The 18670-nt window shown below is 45.8% G+C and overlaps 1 protein-coding gene across 1 annotated transcript in view; it reads left to right on the forward strand.

Annotated features, from left to right (window-relative positions):
• Window positions 1-18670, forward strand: part of SETD7 (SET domain containing 7, histone lysine methyltransferase) — a 428942-nt gene that overhangs the window by 298038 nt on the left and 112234 nt on the right. The window lies entirely within an intron of this gene.

Here is an 18670-nt window from a genome sequence, read left to right on the forward strand (position 1 = left end):
GGGGGGTGGGGGTGGTGGGAGACATGAGTGGGGGCCTGGTGGAGGGTGCCCATGGTGGCTGGGGGGTGGGGGTGGGTGGGAGACATGAGTGGGGGCCTGGTGGAGGCTGCCCCTGGATGCTGGGGGGTGGGAGGGGGGTGGGAGACATGAGTGGGGGCCTGGTGGGGGCTGCCCATGGTGGCTGGGGGGTGGGGGTAGGTGGGAGACATGAGTGGAGGCCCGGTGGAGGCTGCCCATGGTGGCTGAGGGGTGGGGGGGTGGGAGACATGAGTGGAGGCCTGGTGGAGGCTGCCCATGGTGGCTGGGGGGTGGGGGTGGGTGGGAGACATGAGTGGGGGCCTGGTGGAGGGTGCCCCTGCACTGCTGGGGGGTGGGGGTGGGTGGGAGACATGAGTGGGGGCCTGGTGGAGGGTGCCCCTGCACTGCTTGGGGGTGGGGATGGTGGGAGACATGAGTGGGGGCCTGGTGGAGGGTGCCCCTGCACTGCTGGGGGGTGGGGGTGGTGGGAAACATGAGTGGGGGCCTGGTGGAGGGTGGGGTGCCCATGGTGGCTGGGGGGTGGGGTGGGTGGGAGACATGGGTGGGGGCCTGGTGGAGGGTGCCCCTGCACTGCTGGGGGGTGGGGGTGGTGGGAGACATGAGTGGGGGCCTGGTGGAGGGTGCCCCTGCACTCCTGGGGGGTGGGGGTGGTGGGAGACATGAGTGGGGGCCTGGTGGAGGGTGCCCATGGTGGCTGGGGGGTGGGGGGGGGTGGGAGACATGAGTGGAGGCCTGGTGGATGCTGCCCATGGTGGCTGGGGGGTGGGGTTGGTGGGAGACATGAGTGGGGGCCTGGTGGAGGGTGCCCCTGCACTGCTGGGGGGTGGGGGTGGGTGGGAGACATGAGTGGGGGCCTGGTGGAGGCTGCCCCTGGATGCTGGGGGGTGGGGGTGGGCGGGAGACATGAGTGGACGCCTGGTGGAGGCTGCCCATGGTGGCTGGGGGGTGGGGGTGGTGGGAGACATGAGTGGGGGCCTGGTGGAGGCTGCCCCTGGTGGCTGGGGGGTGGGGGTGGTGGGAGACATGAGTGGGAGCCTGGTGGAGGGTGCCCCTCACTGCTGGGGGGTGGGGGTGGTGGGAGACATGAGTGGGGGCCTGGTGGAGGGTGCCCATGGTGGCTGGGGGGTGGGGGTGGGTTGGAGACATGAGTGGGTCCCTGGTGGAGGGTGCCCCTGCACTGCTGGGGGGTGGGGGTGGTGGGAGACATGAGTGGGGGCCTGGTGGAGGGTGCCCATGGTGGCTGGGGGGTGGGGGTGGGTGGGAGACATGAGTGGGGGCCTGGTGGAGGCTGCCCCTGGATGCCGGGGGGTGGGAGGGGGGTGGGAGACATGATTGGGGGCCTGGTGGGGGCTGCCCATGGTGGCTGGGGGGTGGGGGTGGGTGGGATACATGAGTGGAGGCCCGGTGGAGGCTGCCCATGGTGGCTGAGGGGTGGGGGGGTGGGAGACATGAGTGGAGGCCTGGTGGAGGCTGCCCATGGTGGCTGGGGGGTGGGGGTGGGTGGGAGACATGAGTGGGGGCCTGGTGGAGGGTGCCCCTGCACTGCTGGGGGGTGGGGGTGGGTGGGAGACATGAGTGGGGGCCTGGTGGAGGGTGCCCCTGCACTGCTGGGGGGTGGGGGTGGTGGGAGACATGCATTGTTGATCAGTAGTGCAAGGTGACATGTGGGTTGGCTGGGGGGCATGCCCATGGTGGATGGGCTGCCTGCGGGACATGAGCAGGGGTGCAGGGTAGTCCCCCGTGGTGTGGGCTGCCTGCAGGGGCCGTGGAGGTTGTGGAGCGTACACCTGGGAGGACCCACACGGCCAATTCACGTGTAGTACTCCCCAGAACCCCTGAAATACACATACCCTGCTGAAATCGCGTGTGGAACTTCCCGCGCACCCCTGAAATACACGTACCCTGCTGAAATCGCGTGTGGAACTTCCCGCGCACCCCTGGAATACACGTACCCTGCTGAAATCGCGTGTGGAACTTCCCACGCACCCCTGGAATACACGTACCCTGCTGAAATCGCGTGTGGAACTTCCCGCGCACCCCTGAAATACACGTACCCTGCTTGCACGGGGCCAATCGCGTGTGGAACTTCCCGCGCACCCCTGAAATACACGTACCCTGCTTGCACGGGGCCAATATCGTGTGGAACTTCCCGCGCACCCCTGAAATACACGTACCCTGCTCGCACTGGGACAATCGCGTGTGGAACTTCCCGCGCACCCCTGAAATACACGTACCCTGATGAAATCGCGTGTGGAACTTCCCGCGCACCCATGGAATACACGTACCCTGCTTGCACTGGCCCATTCGCGTTCTAACTGTTACTCAAACACACTCTGGGGCTGATTCATGAAATTTGTGCGCCAAACAAATTGTATTTGTGCGCCATTCTGGCCACAAATCCCCATTTGATAAACAGGGATCTGCGGGCAGAATGCCACACATATCCCTGTTTTTCGGCACACAAATTCTATAAATCAGCCACTAGAATGTTAGTATTGCAGAAGAAAGAACTGTTTTAATTCTATACCATTAGATTTAGTATTAGTGCTTCTCCTCACCACTAGCTTACTTTGTATTGTCATCTGATCCCCAGTATAGTAACACACAAATACAAGAATAGCCTTCCCAACTAGTTGTAGCTGCCCAATGCACAATCACACACCTCCACATACATCCTTACCATCATACTCAGACACTCATGCACACAGCACACATACATTGCAGAACAGCCCAACCCATACCTTCTTTTTTTTCCAACAGACCCCAAAGAATGGCTACCAAAAAGCAAGTCCGTAGAAAGCAACGCAGAAGTAGAGAAAATGAAAATAAAAGTGTCCAAAATAAGCATCTATCTCTAGCAGAATGTGTACAAAAAGTTCAAACAAAAGAACTAATAGAGTCATCAAGCGAAACAAAACAAGCTTCCAGTGCAAAAACTTGCCTCCTCTTTCAAAATGTAAAACGAAACAGAAAGTGATTAACAAGAATTCAGCTACCACTACTGCTAACACTGCTCCTATAAATCTTGATGTAGTGGCAAGTAACCATACCAAAAAAAGTATTTTACAAAAAATGTTCCGCCACAGAGTCCTTCAGAATCTTATAAAAACAGGAGAGAAATCATGCACAACCCTTAAAACCTACCGTAGAAAATGTTTCTTAAAAGCTCTCATAGACAGTGCAATCCTTCTCAAAAGTAAGTTATTTATTTCAGTTTTAAACAGAATGAAACCACTAACAAAACTAACTACTAAATAACAATAAAGACTTCTCAATAAATGGAATGTCAACAAATGTAGCTTCTTAAATATCTGTGGAGGTGAATGGAGTCACACCACGAGCAACAAAATCAAACTAACACAATTGACATACATAGCAGTGGACGAGGGTATGAACAACTTAATAATACCATTATGGAACAAGAAACGCTGCTCACAAAAATATCCCCAGAAAACTTAGTATCACCTCTCTATCAGACTGAACCAAAACGTCCAGTGTAAAAATGGCCGTGCATGTCAATGTGTAACATTGACAAAATATCTTTCACATCTTTACGCCAGTTCCTCAATCAATATGTAAAAGGCAAAGACAAATTCAAAATGAAACTTCTACAAGATATGGATACCTGTCCAGTGCGCAAACACACAGGACTACAAGGACATTCATTAGCCTGCATTTCAGGACCTAATTGCAAAAGCACCTTCTATCATATCAAAATGATATCAACACATCATTCAACTATAAGAAATCTAGTCCATAAACTGTACTATGCTAAAAGTCCAGCTTTAGCATTAGACAATTTAAATATCAATCTTCTACATGGTACAGCCAAAGACCTACTTGAAGAAATAGAGCATATCCAGAGAAAATATTTTGGAAGTGAAAGCCACTTACAAAATGCAATAGCTTTACAACAGAGTAGGAACAATTCTACAAATGGCAACCTTCTACTACACACATACAAAAAAGAAATACTAAAATTAAAAAGTATATCCGCTGAAGTACCAAACCATTTGTGTGTGTGTTGCCGCAGAACTTTTCATAAAAGTAGCACAAAAACTGTAGACATAACATACAAAATAGAAGACAAAGAAGATTCCAAATGGTTTGAATTAGCTCTCTACCTTATAGCAGAAAACAAATACGAAATAAATGACCCCTTAATACTTTGCAGTTGCTGCACTGCAAAACTTGACAACAACCGAACTCCTTCACGTGCTATCACAAATAACTTAGAATTATTCCCACTACCAAAACCCTTGCAACAACTCAATTTATATGAGAGCATCATAATTCAAACAGTGCATCCATTTCAAGCAATAATACGCCTTCAACCAAAAACAGCAAAATTACCTCCCTCAGAATTAGTGAAAGGCATTTGTGGCAAAGTAGTTTATTTACCATTAGATCTGAAAGAAAATGTACACACTCTAGGAGTGCAACGTCCAATAGAGCAATCTTTAATTGTTTTAGTAAATGGTGTACCTACAAAAGACAAAAAAATTTGGCAACAACTCGTAGACTTACATAAGGTTAGACAAGCCTTGCAATATCTAAAAGACAACAATGAATACTAAAAAATAAATTAATATTGAAGAAAACCTGAAGGAAACGACTGGAATAATTCAAGAGTCACAAGAAACTGGTCAATTTGAACTTCTAGATCCTGCTACAGTATCCAATATTTTAGACCATTATACAATTCATCCAATACACTTTAAAGACACCGTAGATGATGCACTATGTACAAATGGGACAAACCAAAGGATCACCAATCAGCATATGGGAAAAAACTATAGAAGCACCTGCTTTTCCTCTACTCTTTCCTACTGGGAAAGGAGGAAGGTACGATGATAGACCCACTCAGATAACAGCATCAGAATACCACTCATTACAAATGTATTCTGAAGATCCCAGATTTAGACAAAATGTGGAATACATATTCCATCTACTCTTTGAAAGTGAACTACCAATTCTATGCTATGGAGTTGCACACACATTGAAATCAGGTACCCACTTTAAAAATATGTCAGCTACGCAATTGCTACAAAAAGTGCAAGAAAAAGATTAGGTTTTACAATCAAGTATTACAAATCTGTTAGCAAACATGCGTGGTACTAAAGAGTACTGGTTCCGATGTCACAGAGATGTACGTTGTATGATAAGAAACCTTGGCCCACCCACTTGGTTTGTTACATTAAATTGTGCAGAATATGCATGGGACGATTTACATGATTTCCTACGCATATCAAACAAAAACAAAACTAACATAGATATACTAACACCTGGAGAACTTTTCTCTCTAGATCCCGTTAATGTTTTAAGATATTTCCATCATCGCTTCATTGCCATGCTACACTTTATTTGTAATACAACTGTTCCTCTCCTTGGAGAAGTGTAACACTTCTTTTGGAGAAAAGAATACCAAGCCAGAGGAGCACCACATATCGACGTGCTTTTATGAATTAAAGAAGCCCCTAAATTTGGTCAAGACAGTGATGCCACTGTTTTACAGTTTATCGAAAAATATGTCACTTGTGAAATTCCATCAGAAGCAACAAATAGTGATCATCATGCACAAATTGTACAATTTCAAAGACACAAATGTGGGAAATATTATCGTCGCAAATACAAAAACAAAGGGAAATACTACACCAAATGCTGCTTTGGTTTCCCTAGGCCAGTTACAGCAACAGATCAAGTAAACAACTTCATGTCTTCAGTTAGACATAGTGTTAAAGGTAAATCACCTAAAAAACATATTAAATAAAAAGAACAGAAGAAGCAAAATATATCAATGATTACAATGCAATCATTGCCCTCTTATGGAATGCAAACAAAGATGTGCAGTACATTGCAGACAATTCCACTGCAGTTGCACGATATTTTACAGCCTACTTAACCAAAGCAGAAAAAACAGAGCTTCAAGACCTCTGGGATGACCTATCATCGGACAAAACACTGTCTCAGAAATTGTACAGCTTCGGCATAACAATGCTCTCTCATAGAGAATATGGCTGCTATGAAGCTGCAGATCGTTTAACCGGTACTGCTTTGTATGGAAAATCTGAAAATATAGTATAGCTAAGTCTTGGTCCAGCTAAATCTAGAAAAAGAGTTCTCAAATCATTCAACAACATAGAAACAATAGCCAAAAATGATCCCAACAGCCAAGACATTTTGAAAAACAATTTACTAGACACAACTACCCAAACAGGAGTACCACTTTGGAAACCATGGGCCTCATTCCGAGATTGGAGGTAGTCATGGCGCTATTAGCGCCATGACTGCCTCCAATAACGGTACCAAGTCCGCCCTGGTTCAATGGGGACTTACCGGTCTATTTCGACCTTTGCGGGACCGGTAAATCCCCATTGAAAATGACAATCCCCATTCCCGTTTGAGCCCCTATAGGGCTCAATGGGAATGGCACAAATAATGGGCTTGCTAATGGCAAGCCTGTTATTTGCGCTCTGGTCCCCTAACGGGAACCATAAGGTACATTTGGTCTGACTAAACATACCTTACGGGTCCCGGTTGGGGGACCTCGGAATAGGGCACAAAGGGATTACTGGCACTGGTGTTCTTACTGGTGCCCGGTATCCCTTTGCGCCCGGGTCGGAAGGAGGCCCCATGTGTCTATACCACATAGCCCAAAACTTCACATACAAAAATAATGTAAAACCAGATGAAAATAAAGGTAGATAAAGAGTGACAAATTGTGAAGGCAGCTTAGTGAAATTTACCAAACGAAGCTTAATTAATCATATCAAATTGTCATTAAAAACTCCTCAACATAAAGAACTATATTACATGTCCCTGCTACAACTTTTTAAACCATGGTGAAAAGAATTACTAGATATCTATGACTCCTATGAAGAAGCTTTCGAAGCAAATGAAAGCTCTATAACCAATGTAAACTTTACACAGTACAAAACAATGTTGCACAATGAACAGCAACACAAAGAAGAACTCCAGGCCCAACTAGATAAAGACTCCCGACAGTAGTCAACCTTCTATAACAGGAAGCCAAGAACCACTGGGACAGCCACTAATAGCAAATGACAGGAGTAGAAAACACCACGTGTCACTATGTAGAAGATACAGAAGACTTAACTGCACTGCAATCAAAACTGAACAATGAGCAGCATAGCATTTTTCAAGAAGTAACAAAAGAAATTGCACATGGTGTACAACATAAAAATAAAGAATGTACCTGCCAAAATTACAAACCTATATTACTATACATCAGTGGTCAAGCTGGTTCAGGCAAAACATTCTTAATCAAAATCATCAGCAAGTTCCTTCAACAATGGACAAACAACAAACTGTCAGCTGTTGTAACTGCCCCCACAGGTTTAGCTGCCTACAACATAGGTGGTGTCACTTTACACCGATTACTACTCCTTGCAGTAGAACACCAAAACAAATTAGAATATTACAAACTTTCTACAGAAGCTGCAATGGAACTGCGCAGAGTGTTAAAACAAATGAAAATGCTACTAATAGATGAAGTGAGCATGGTCTCCAACCTAATGTTGGCTTTGATTCACCTCAGATTGCAAGAAGTACTCAAAACAACCTACGAAGAGCTCTTTGGAGGAAAACACATTGGGGGTCATTACGAAATAGGCGGTAGCCATGGTGCTATTAGCACCATGGATGCCTCCCATTCCGTGTCCGAGTCCGGTCTTGTTCTATGGGGATTTACCAGTCCATTCCGACCCTGGAGGGACCAGTAAGTCTTCATTGAATAAGCCATTCCCCATTCCCATTTGAGCCCCCATAGAGCTCAATGGGAATGGGGAGGGCGCTAATAACGGGCTCACGACTAGCAAGCCCTTTATTAGCGCCCTGGTCCCTTAGCGGGAACCGTAAAGGACGTGTGGTCAGACCACACGTTCTTTGAGGCTCCCGCTAAGGCACCTCGGAATTGGGCGGTAAGGGATTACTGGCACCGGTCTCCTTAACGTTGCCCAGTATCCCATACCGCCAAACTCGGAATGACCCCCATTATTGTTTTCAGAGATGTTCTTCAATTGACACCAGTGAAAGGTGAACCTATTTTTAAAACCTTAGGACACAAACTCTGCTGTAAAACTGTTGGCAGCATAGAAAATGTCAACCTTTGGCAACATTTCCAATACAGAGAATTAACAGAAAACATGCACCAGTCTGCAGACATCACAAACGCCAACATTTTAAAAAGTTTTAGGGTTGGTGTACTACCTCAAGAAGCACAATCAATATTAAAAACCCGGCACATCCATGCACTGTATGGCCATAATTCATGTGCTACTGATGTCATAGAAAAATGAGCACACAAAAATGTCACTTGTATGTTCTTGATGCCAACTCTTGCAAGCTGTTCAAAATTCAATGAAACAATGTTGAGAAAAGAAATGCAACCAATAATTGAAATTTACTCCACAGATAAACTGGGCGTACATGGTATGACACTACCCATGTGTCAACAAGCCACAACAAGACTAAATACCTTAGAAAACTCTATCTCCAACACAGCTGGTTTGGAGAAAATATTAAAATGATCTTTAAACTGTGAAGTAATGCTTAAATGTAACCTTGATGTGGAGCAAGGACTAGTTAATGGAGCACTTGGTACAGTTGTTGGCTTTCAAACATACCCACGTGACAACAACATTCAGTTTGTCAATATTCTCTTTGACAAACTATCAGAAGTAAAAAGGATAGGGCGCTCTACAGTTCAATTCCTTCTTTTCAAAGACATGTATGTACGCAGAAGGCAATTTTCTTTAACTTTAGCATACGCAGTCACCATTCACAAATCACAAGGTCTTGCCCTAGATAAAGCATTGATAGATATTGAGAACACAGGGCCTGATTACGAGTATGGAGGGAATGAAAAAAGGAAGGCGGCATGGCATTATCGGCATCGTTAATGGGTCCGGGCCATTACGAGCAGACAACCCGCCAATACCGCCACCGCCCATACCGTGCTCCTTCTTACCGGAATGCGTGCATACACGCGCCCCTTCACGGCGCCAATACCGGGATGCCGCTAACAGGAGGACATCACAAGTTACACGGGCATGCACTTACCGGCATCCCGAAGGCGGTAATTAGGGCCTGGAAGACGGCAGCAATACAGGCATCACAGACCACCTGCAAATAGCAACCTGCATTTCAGGCAACTGCCACAGGTGCACACAATCACCACAGGTGGAGTCAATGGAGCCTGTCCCAGTACAAAAGGAGTACACCCACACACCACACCCCTTCCTACACCAAAATGATCCCACTAGCTGTTGCAATCATGGGGCTGGAAGACATGCCTGTACTGCTTCAACAACAGCAACAACAGCACAACAACAACAACTGCAGCTACAACAACAGGCAGCACAGAGGAGACGCAGGAGGAGAATGAGGGTGATACAGGCCCAGCAAGTTCCACTAGTGCAGCCAGTGGTACCACGTAGGCAGCCACCAATCCCTCACATCAGACCCAGTCCATTCAATCTAACCACTGAGCAGATCCACATCCTGTACCGGTTGGACCGGGACACCATCACCACCATAGTGGACATGATACACAACGACATTGTCAGCCTGATAGAAATCTGCACTGCCATACCCCTCTACTAAAGGTGGTGTCTGTGCTCCACTTCCTGGCCACAGGCACCTACCAGCACACAGTGGGGCAGCTGCATGGCATAACACAACCACTCTTGTCCTGCATGCTGACCCAAGTGCTTGATGCCCTCCTGAAGCATGCAAGCATCCACATTTCCCTACCACGGACTGGCCAGGAGCTCGCTGACACCAAAGTAGGCTTCCATGCACTGGCAGGCATGCCCAATTGCGTTGGTGCCCTCGACTGCACCCATATAGAATTGGTGGCACCTCATGCCAATGAGGTGGTGTACCGCAGTCGCAAGCAATACCACTCCATCAATGTGCAGATGGTATGTGACTCTAGCAAGATCATCACACATTGTTGCACCCGATATTCAGGATCTACACATGATTCCATGGTGCAGCGTAACTCCACGCTACCCCGTTACATGGAGCGACATGCTGGATGACGTGCCTGGCTGCTTGGTAAGTTGCCTGACTGGGCCATGGCAGTGCATCAGGGTTGTGAGGTGGGGGGATGCATACTCCACCTGGGTGGGATGAATACTCCACCTGGGTGGGATTGGGTGGGGGTGCATACTCCACCTGGGTGGGATTTGGGGGATGCATACTCCACCTGGGTGGGATTGGGGGGGGATGCATACTCCACCTGGGTGGGATTGGGCAGTGAGTGGACAATGCACTCAGAGCTAAACACTGTTGTCCTGAACATCCCAACCTGAACATGACACATCAATGCCATACATAAGACCAATGGCGTACATCAATGACAACATGCAAGACGCACAAGCAGGCCACCATGGGTATGTCAAGCGATGCATGACTAAACATGATTACAACTGTGCCAATGCCGCTAGTGTGATTAGGTACAGAGTAGCATACACTGCAATAATGGGTGGAAAGACATTGTTCCGCATCCACAGTACATCCGCATCAGCATGCAAGTGAACACCATGCATCATCTGTACAACGCAATCCACACTAGCAGACCATATTGCAGTACACAATGGATCAGATGAACCTGTGTGCATACATACAGGGACATGTGCATGTCAACACCAAATAGCTGCGACCATGGCCGTGAATCCTAAAGGTGTCAGCTCAGATTGACTCACACATACCTCTTTGTGCTCCCATGCAGGTGATGGAGGCTATCCCTTGAAGTCATGGCTACTTATCCCTGTGTGGAACCCCTGTAACAGGCACAAAGAGGAGTACAATCAGGTTCATACCTGTACCCTTGTCGCAATTGAGCAGACCTTTGGCCTGTTGAAGGCACGGTTCCACTGCCTAAGCAGGTCTGGTGGAGCACTCTTTTATGGCCCTGAGAAGGTGGCAAAGATCACCATGATCTGTGTCATGCTGCACAACATGTGCATCCAGAGAAATGTACCATTGCCACCTGATATTGACATGCATGCACCGGGTGAGGATGATGAGGATGATGATGGAGGAGAAGCAGCACCCCTGCCAGTACGTGATGCACAAGATGTCCGTGCTGTACGCCAATCACTGATTGATAATTACTTCTGAACCACAGGGATGTTGATGGTTATGTCTCAGTGCTACACTGAGCACTGGTACCGTGTAGACATAGACACAGGGTGTGTGGGGAGTTGGGCACTGTGCGCTGTCATGAATAGAATGAACACACACAAAATGAACAATGTCCGGCATTAAATGATTTTGAACACAACGGGTGTATTAAGAAAAATTACAAAATAGGGCTTTCTCCCTCCCTCCACCACTCACACACCCTCCTCCCTCCCCCCAAAACACCCAAACACCCCATACCCCCAATACCCCATATGCCCCAATAAACACCCCATACCCCTGGGGTATCTGGGGTGCTTGTGAGATGCGGACTGTGCAGTTGAACTGCAGAATCCTGCATGGGGCGGGACGGTGTGCCCTGAGTGGTGTGTTGAGGGGTGGACGGGGGGCTTGGGGTGTGGGGACATTCCACATGGATTGTGCCATCAATGTCCTCGTACTCCTCCACTTCCACATCCACATCGCTGAGTGGGGCTGTGGCTGCTGCCTCACCCACTGAACTGGTGGCAGTGGACTGTGTGCCATCAGCCTCCCCTTCAGCTGTTGTTGCCAGCTCTGTAGTCGCACTTCCATCCGCTGCTGTTATATCCTCATCACCCTGCCGGGCCTGTACAGGTGCCCTAGGTAGAAATCTGGGCCTCTGTGCTGCCCCGGAGGTGGAATGCTCAGTGCCCTGTGGTCTTGCCCTGGATGTAGATGCCCTTGGGGCAGGGTCCTGACTTTCACCTTCTGCATCAGTGCCTGTGGGGGAACAAGAGATGCAGGGCATCAGTGATGGTGTTACATGCAAGATGCATGAGTTGGTGCTGTACAGTATTTCATTTCTCATGCATTGCAATCTTATAGGTGTGTCACACAGGGTACTTTCAAGGGGGGGCATATTGGCATAAGCCGTGGCATCTCCATTCGGCACTTATGCGTACCAGGTGGCATGCCATTGTACTGAGGTTTGTGTGATATATGACATGCAAATGGTCCCTGCGTGTAGGGTGTCTGTTGGTAATGGGATTGGCACACAGCATGCATTGATTGTGCCAGGGTTTGGGCCTCCATCTGGACATGGATTTGTATATGTGTGTATGATGGGCCATGCATTGACTTGGCTCACTTTTACATCAGTTGTACTATGTCATGGTTTAGCCTACTGGGGTTTGCAGGGTCACTCACCTACATCTCCCGATGTCGCGGCACCCGTCTCCATTTCGCCAAAGCCCTCTATGGACTCCCTTTGTATGGTTATGCTGCAGCTCTCTTCCCAGCGCATCAGTTTCACTGGTGAGTGGGCACCCCCGCCTGTGGCCATGGCCTCCCTGCGATTGCTGGACAGGATGTTACGGACCCTGAAATGGAGGTCGTCCCATCTTTTTTTACAGTCTTTGACTGTGCGGGGGTGGTGCCAACCGCTGACATCTTGCGCGCAACCTCCTCCCAGATTTCCTTCTTTCTCAGCTGCACTTCCCTTTTGAGGTTGTTAGCAAATACCTCATCTGCATGGGCTGCAAGGGTATCAGCCAGCATGTTTAGCTCCTCATCGGAGAAGCGCTTCTTGCACAGCCGAGGGGTAGTTTTGCGGGTAGCCTTCGACAGGCTGGATGCTATGGCCCTGCTCTCTCCTCTGTAGCACTGCTGGATTGAGAGGATTGCAATGCATTGTGTTTTTAAAGATGGCCGCCTGCACATTTCCCGTTCAGACACGATGACGTTACCTCCGGGTCCGGTGTTACAAGCCCGGTATTACCATGTTGTTATTACCGGGTCGTTATTAAGGGGTTGCTCCATGGTGGAGGCGGTATCGGCGGGTCCCGTGATGGCGCTATCGGGGGGTTGGATGGCCTTTAGCGACATGGCGGTGCAGCCATTACCAGTATGGGGGATCGCGCGTGCTTGCGCACTCGTAATCAGCCGCTATTAGCAGCGTCAAGGGTGCACTGACGTGCTATTACCTCCATGCCGGTAATTACTCCGTTTTTAGCAGGCATCTCGTAATGAGGCCCACAGTCTTTAAAGAAGGCATGAGCTACGTAGCACTATCACGCTTACGTACACTTGACGGTCTATTTCTAATCAACTTTGATGCAAGTAAAGTAAATGCTGATATTCCTTGCATTTTAGAATACAATAGACTATATGTTCACTGTACACCCCCCATTTAAAAACTTATCCTGTTCCACAGAAAGGAAAACGTTGTAAAAGAAAACTACTTCAAACAGAAATGCAACAGGATCTCACTGCAAATCCTCCAAAGAGTGTAAAAGAAGCTAATACTTCATCAATTACTACAACCAAAGAAGAATCTACTACTCAAAGTAACTCAGGTACTTCTTCAAAGAAACAACACACACTCCGAAGAAATTACTTGGACACAGAACTATCTGGTCCATTCAAATTTTCCAAATACAACTGGTGTAAATTGCTACGCAAATGTAGCAATAAATATTCTATTCCAATTGCCACCAATTGTTGACAACATTTACCTACACAATACAGACCAATTGTGTTTGCAAATGTTAGTCCTTCATAGAAATGCAAGCAACAATCCTGACAACACATACAGTGTTCATGGAATAAGACAATAATTGGACTACTGTGCTGGAATGGTGAAATTCACCATAAACTCACAAGAAGATCCACAAGAATGTCCAATGTACTTACTACAAGTACTGGAAAACAAAAACATACCTATAAATGAAATCTTCCAGATTTCATACATGTGGAAACATACATGCACTCTCTGAAACAGTGTGGCACAGAATCAAATCCCCAATGAACGCTTTGTGTATGTATCCATACCTAACTGTAAATCCATTCCATTTCAGCAACTTGTACAAAATGCAAACCATGGCAGATTATGTACTACCTGCAATTCAGATAATCGCTCCACCTTACAAATACAAACACATAGTAAATATGTAATACTAATGCTTCTACGTTACAATGCAGATGGTACCAAAAACAACTGCAAGCTGACTGGATTCACACATGGTCAAGTATCACTTGGTAAGAAAACCTTCACAACAATAGTTATAATCTACCATGCAGGAGCCACAACCAATGCAGGTCACTACACTGCATATATTGAAAAAAATTGTGGATGGTTCGAATGTAATGATAGTACCATTACTCTAAAGCAGATAACTAATCTGTGCATAAACATGAATAAAACTTCAATTAGAAAACTATAAACAGTTAGAATACACCAACAGGTTTCTAACTGCCCCAAAATTCTGCAACAACCAAACAGATAAATCAATACCACTAAATTATAAGAAAAAAAAAAACAGTTAGAATACACCAACAGGGGTATCTAACTGCCCCAAGATTTTGCAACAACCAAACAAATAAATCAATACCACTAAAATATAACAAGAAATAAACAGTTAGAATACACCAACAGATATATAACTGCCCCAAAAATCTGCAACAACCCAACAGATAGATGAGCAACTTGAGAATATAAATAAAAAACTATAAGCAGTTAGAATTTGCCAAAAGGTATCTAACAATCTGAACGAGCCAACAGATATAACATTAGCCAGAAACAACAAGTAAACACTGAAAACAAAGAACGAAATGTACTGTAACATAACAAAAACGTTTTTTTTTAATCCAACATGGATTTGTTTTCCCACAGACCCAATGATTTCAGAAACAAACACAGAAACTGAGTGAATTTCACAGTAGATTGGTTTGTAAAATACTAAATATGAGGGTCGAAATAATGCAGAAATGTCTATTATGCAATGCAGTAACTCTTTATAAACTACCTACACTAACATGATCTTTTCTTTTATCACAGACATTGAAAAAGAATATCTGCTCCAGTTACCCAAGTCATGAAAAATATATATCCAATCACAAAAAATCAAACAGTAAGTATATTTTAATGCAACTCACAAATACTGCTCCATAACACAGCCATTGAAGCAAACATCTAACCATACACCACAATACAAAATGTTTACTTCCATGGATATGTTATACTTATACTTATATGTTATACTGCAGTGCTTGTTACCAAACTCTACAATCTTAATTAAATGACGTAGCCAAAACTTCACATACAAACTATACAAATCAAACAGTACACAAACTGTAGATTTGCGACTATTTGATAGATGTTTGATTCTATGGGTGTGATCTATGAGTGCGATATGCTGCAGTGGTTTTGGCTAGGGCCTAGAGTCTTGGGTGCAGCCATGCACCCAAAGCTCTAGGCCCTGGCCACAACCACCGCAGCATATCACACCCATAGATCACACCCATAGAATCAAACATTTTAACTGGCTATATGGGCTACTGCATTTTTATGTCTGCGGACAGCCGAGGTGACCGTGGACATGACAAACACATCAGGGGTGCCTGCCACCTAAACAAGTGCAGCATCTGACCCATCTCTTACTCCCCCACCATCCCCAAGCACTCTTACACACCAACACACTCCCCAAAGTTGTATTTCTCCCCGTTCGTTGCCACGCTGTCCGCAGATGTCCGCGGATCCAAGATGGCGGGTGCATCAAAACAATGTGATGCACCTCACGCTTCATTCCAGCCAATCAGCAAACATGTCGCATGTCCATGACGCAAGCCGATTAGCCTATCGGTGTCCTGTCCGCGGAGCGAACAGGGAAGTGTGTCCGTGGAGCAGGCATAGATATCACTCATTTTTTGTGACCCACTTTTTGGTCGTTTTTAAAAAAACTACTGGACGGATTTTCACCAAATTTACAAAAGCACGCTTTCGGGACCAAGCGCTGCTCCTGCTGCAATTTTGGTGAAAATCCGTCCAGATTTTTAGGTAGGCATGAGCAAAGTTTTTTCCCCATTTAGTCTATGGGAAAAAAGACATTTTGGGACCCCCCCTATAACTTTGCCCCCCCTGGACCAAACTTTGCAAGAAAATTCAGAGTGGGCCATATACTTTTGTTGCAAAGTTTGGTGAGGATTCATCCAGGTAGAGCGAAGTTATAAGCCACTCAAAAAGTGCTCTAACGATAACTATACAGCCACTACCGTGGGCCGGGTAATATATATATGTATATATTGGTGCATGCCGAAATCTTTTTACTATAAAGCTAGCCTCAGGAATACTTCGTCTGCTTGCATTTCTTTGCATACATACACGTATAAAACAGCTTAACATTTTCATCTATCTCGTTGCATAAGCTTCTCCATCTTGATCCCAAAATGACACGTATCTTTGATAACTTCTTGATGCCTTATAGAATTGCCTATATTCTCTCGTCCCTGCATCTTTTTTATGTATGCACATCAGTCTTGCTTTGTGTGACGTCACCATTCATCTTTGCCATTCATTTGTCCTGTTTCCTCTGGAATTTCATTCAAATGACCATCATACTGTCTCATATGTAGATATGGCTTTCTCAATGGGAACCTTGCTTCCCAGATTATCCTAGGTATCGGTATTTTCACTGGTACTGCACATGTCTCACAATCTGGCTCCCAACATATAGGCACTATTGGTGAGTTGGTTGAGATGTGGGTGCTTGGCTCCTTCTCTACAATCTCGGACCCAAATAACCCGAAGGACTCAAAGAATATGGCAAAGTATTACTTTATTATCAGCATAGAAATAAAGTAGGGCAATCTGAGGAATAACAGGCAGTTATTCACGCACTCACACTTAAATGTGATTATACAAAGGTTTTATACCTCGAGATGCGTCACCTGTGACGTCATCCTATGTGGCAAACTGAAACCTATTGAAGAGAGGGATTGGTTAAGGGAACATATGTACCTATAGTATATATATAAGTGTTAATAACTTAATTGACTCACCCTTATCTGGTGGGCACGCCTTGAACTACCTCTAAATATGTAAAATGCTGATTATAACAGAAATAAATGGCAGCGGGTTAGTCTTTCCCACATTGTATAGCATGTTGCTACATAGGCCCTCTGATTGGTTGGCATGCTTTCCCAACCTTGGACTTCTGGCTTGTTAGCAGCATGTAAGCAAATCGAAACTGAGGTGTTGCATGCAGCATCAGACTACTCCCCACTTTCCCAATTAGTCCATCGTCTCTCATCAGTCAGACCCCAAGCCAAGGCTTCTCCTTTGTAGTTGACCTCAAAGCCTGCTCTCTGCTCTGGGACATTCAAGGGAGTGTAGGTACACTACTATTTTTGTTTGGGCTTGATAAATAGCCCTTGTTTTCAACTTCTGAATCACATGTGAGGAGAACACAAATGTGATAATCTCAGTCTTCTATTTACTGCTATTTGATTCAATTGAATTGGGTGTCATTACACTTCTTGGCCTTTGGAGATTTTCTCTCTCGATCCTACATGGGTTTTCTGCATCTTTAATTGTCTAATACTTGACTCTTGCAGATGTTTTCTCCTTCGCTCAATCCAAGAGAAATATGTCTTACGTACATGGCTTATCCTTTTGACTCGCCTTGTGCCTTGCAATTATTTCTTGAAGTCGCATCCTTGATCCCAGGCCAATAGACTCCTCTTTATTCCTCACACAAAGCTGTTTTTCAAGCATCTCCTGATCCTGAAGCCCTGGTCAAGCAGTAAAACTTGAATGGTTTTAATACGAGTCCAACGTTCATCTTTCCATCATGGCCGCTCTTTCCAAGTTATGTTTTCCTCAGCGACAAGCTTCTATACATCTCATCTACCTTGCATTTCAGCGTATATACATTTATTAATCATCAGGTTACTTTATCTTCTTTGCATATACAATGTCTTCATATTCGATTACATGTTTCTCTTGTTACTTCAGTTAAATCCTTCTTCTTTGAGTATTTGCATATCGTTTCAGTAAGTCTTAGTATCTTTCCTCTATGATGGCACTGTGCTCTTGTCAGATTTGCGGACATCCTTCCAACCTCTCAGTGTGAGGGTACATTTGATACAGTTGTCTGAGTGCATATCATCTCTCATACACTCGATGCAGTATTGGGATGATACATGGTGTCCCACATAGGGCTCTTCTCCTGCTTTTTCAATATGACAGAGGTGAGGGTGTGGGAGCTAGGGATAACATGTTCACTTGCTCCTCTACAGCATCCCATGGCCCATAGAACAGTGCCAACGCCACCCCAAATAGTCAATAACCTTGGAATCTTAATGGACAAAGAGCTTACCCTAGAACCACAAGTAAACACAAAAAAATACTTCTTCCACCTGCACACGATCAAAAAGATGTTACCATTCCTCCCCTTCACGCACAATAATAATAATAATAATAATCTAGCATTTATATAGCACTATGAACCCTCAGGCATCTGAGCGCTGCTTATTATTACCCACGGTGTGTGGTGCTCATTTATCGACCTCAGAAGGATGAAAGGCTGAGTTTGGCCTTGCCGGGATTTGAACCTGCGTGAGCAGGCTCTGCACAATTGTCAAAGCGAGCACTCTACTCGCTGTGCTATCAGACCGGCTGTCAAAACACTGGCCATCATCTCCCTCCTCATGTCCAGGATAGGCT

This window comes from Ambystoma mexicanum, chromosome 6q, assembly GCF_040938575.1.
Source record: "Ambystoma mexicanum isolate Mex_15411 chromosome 6q, UKY_AmexF1_1, whole genome shotgun sequence".
Classification (NCBI taxonomy): Eukaryota; Metazoa; Chordata; class Amphibia; order Caudata; family Ambystomatidae; genus Ambystoma; species Ambystoma mexicanum.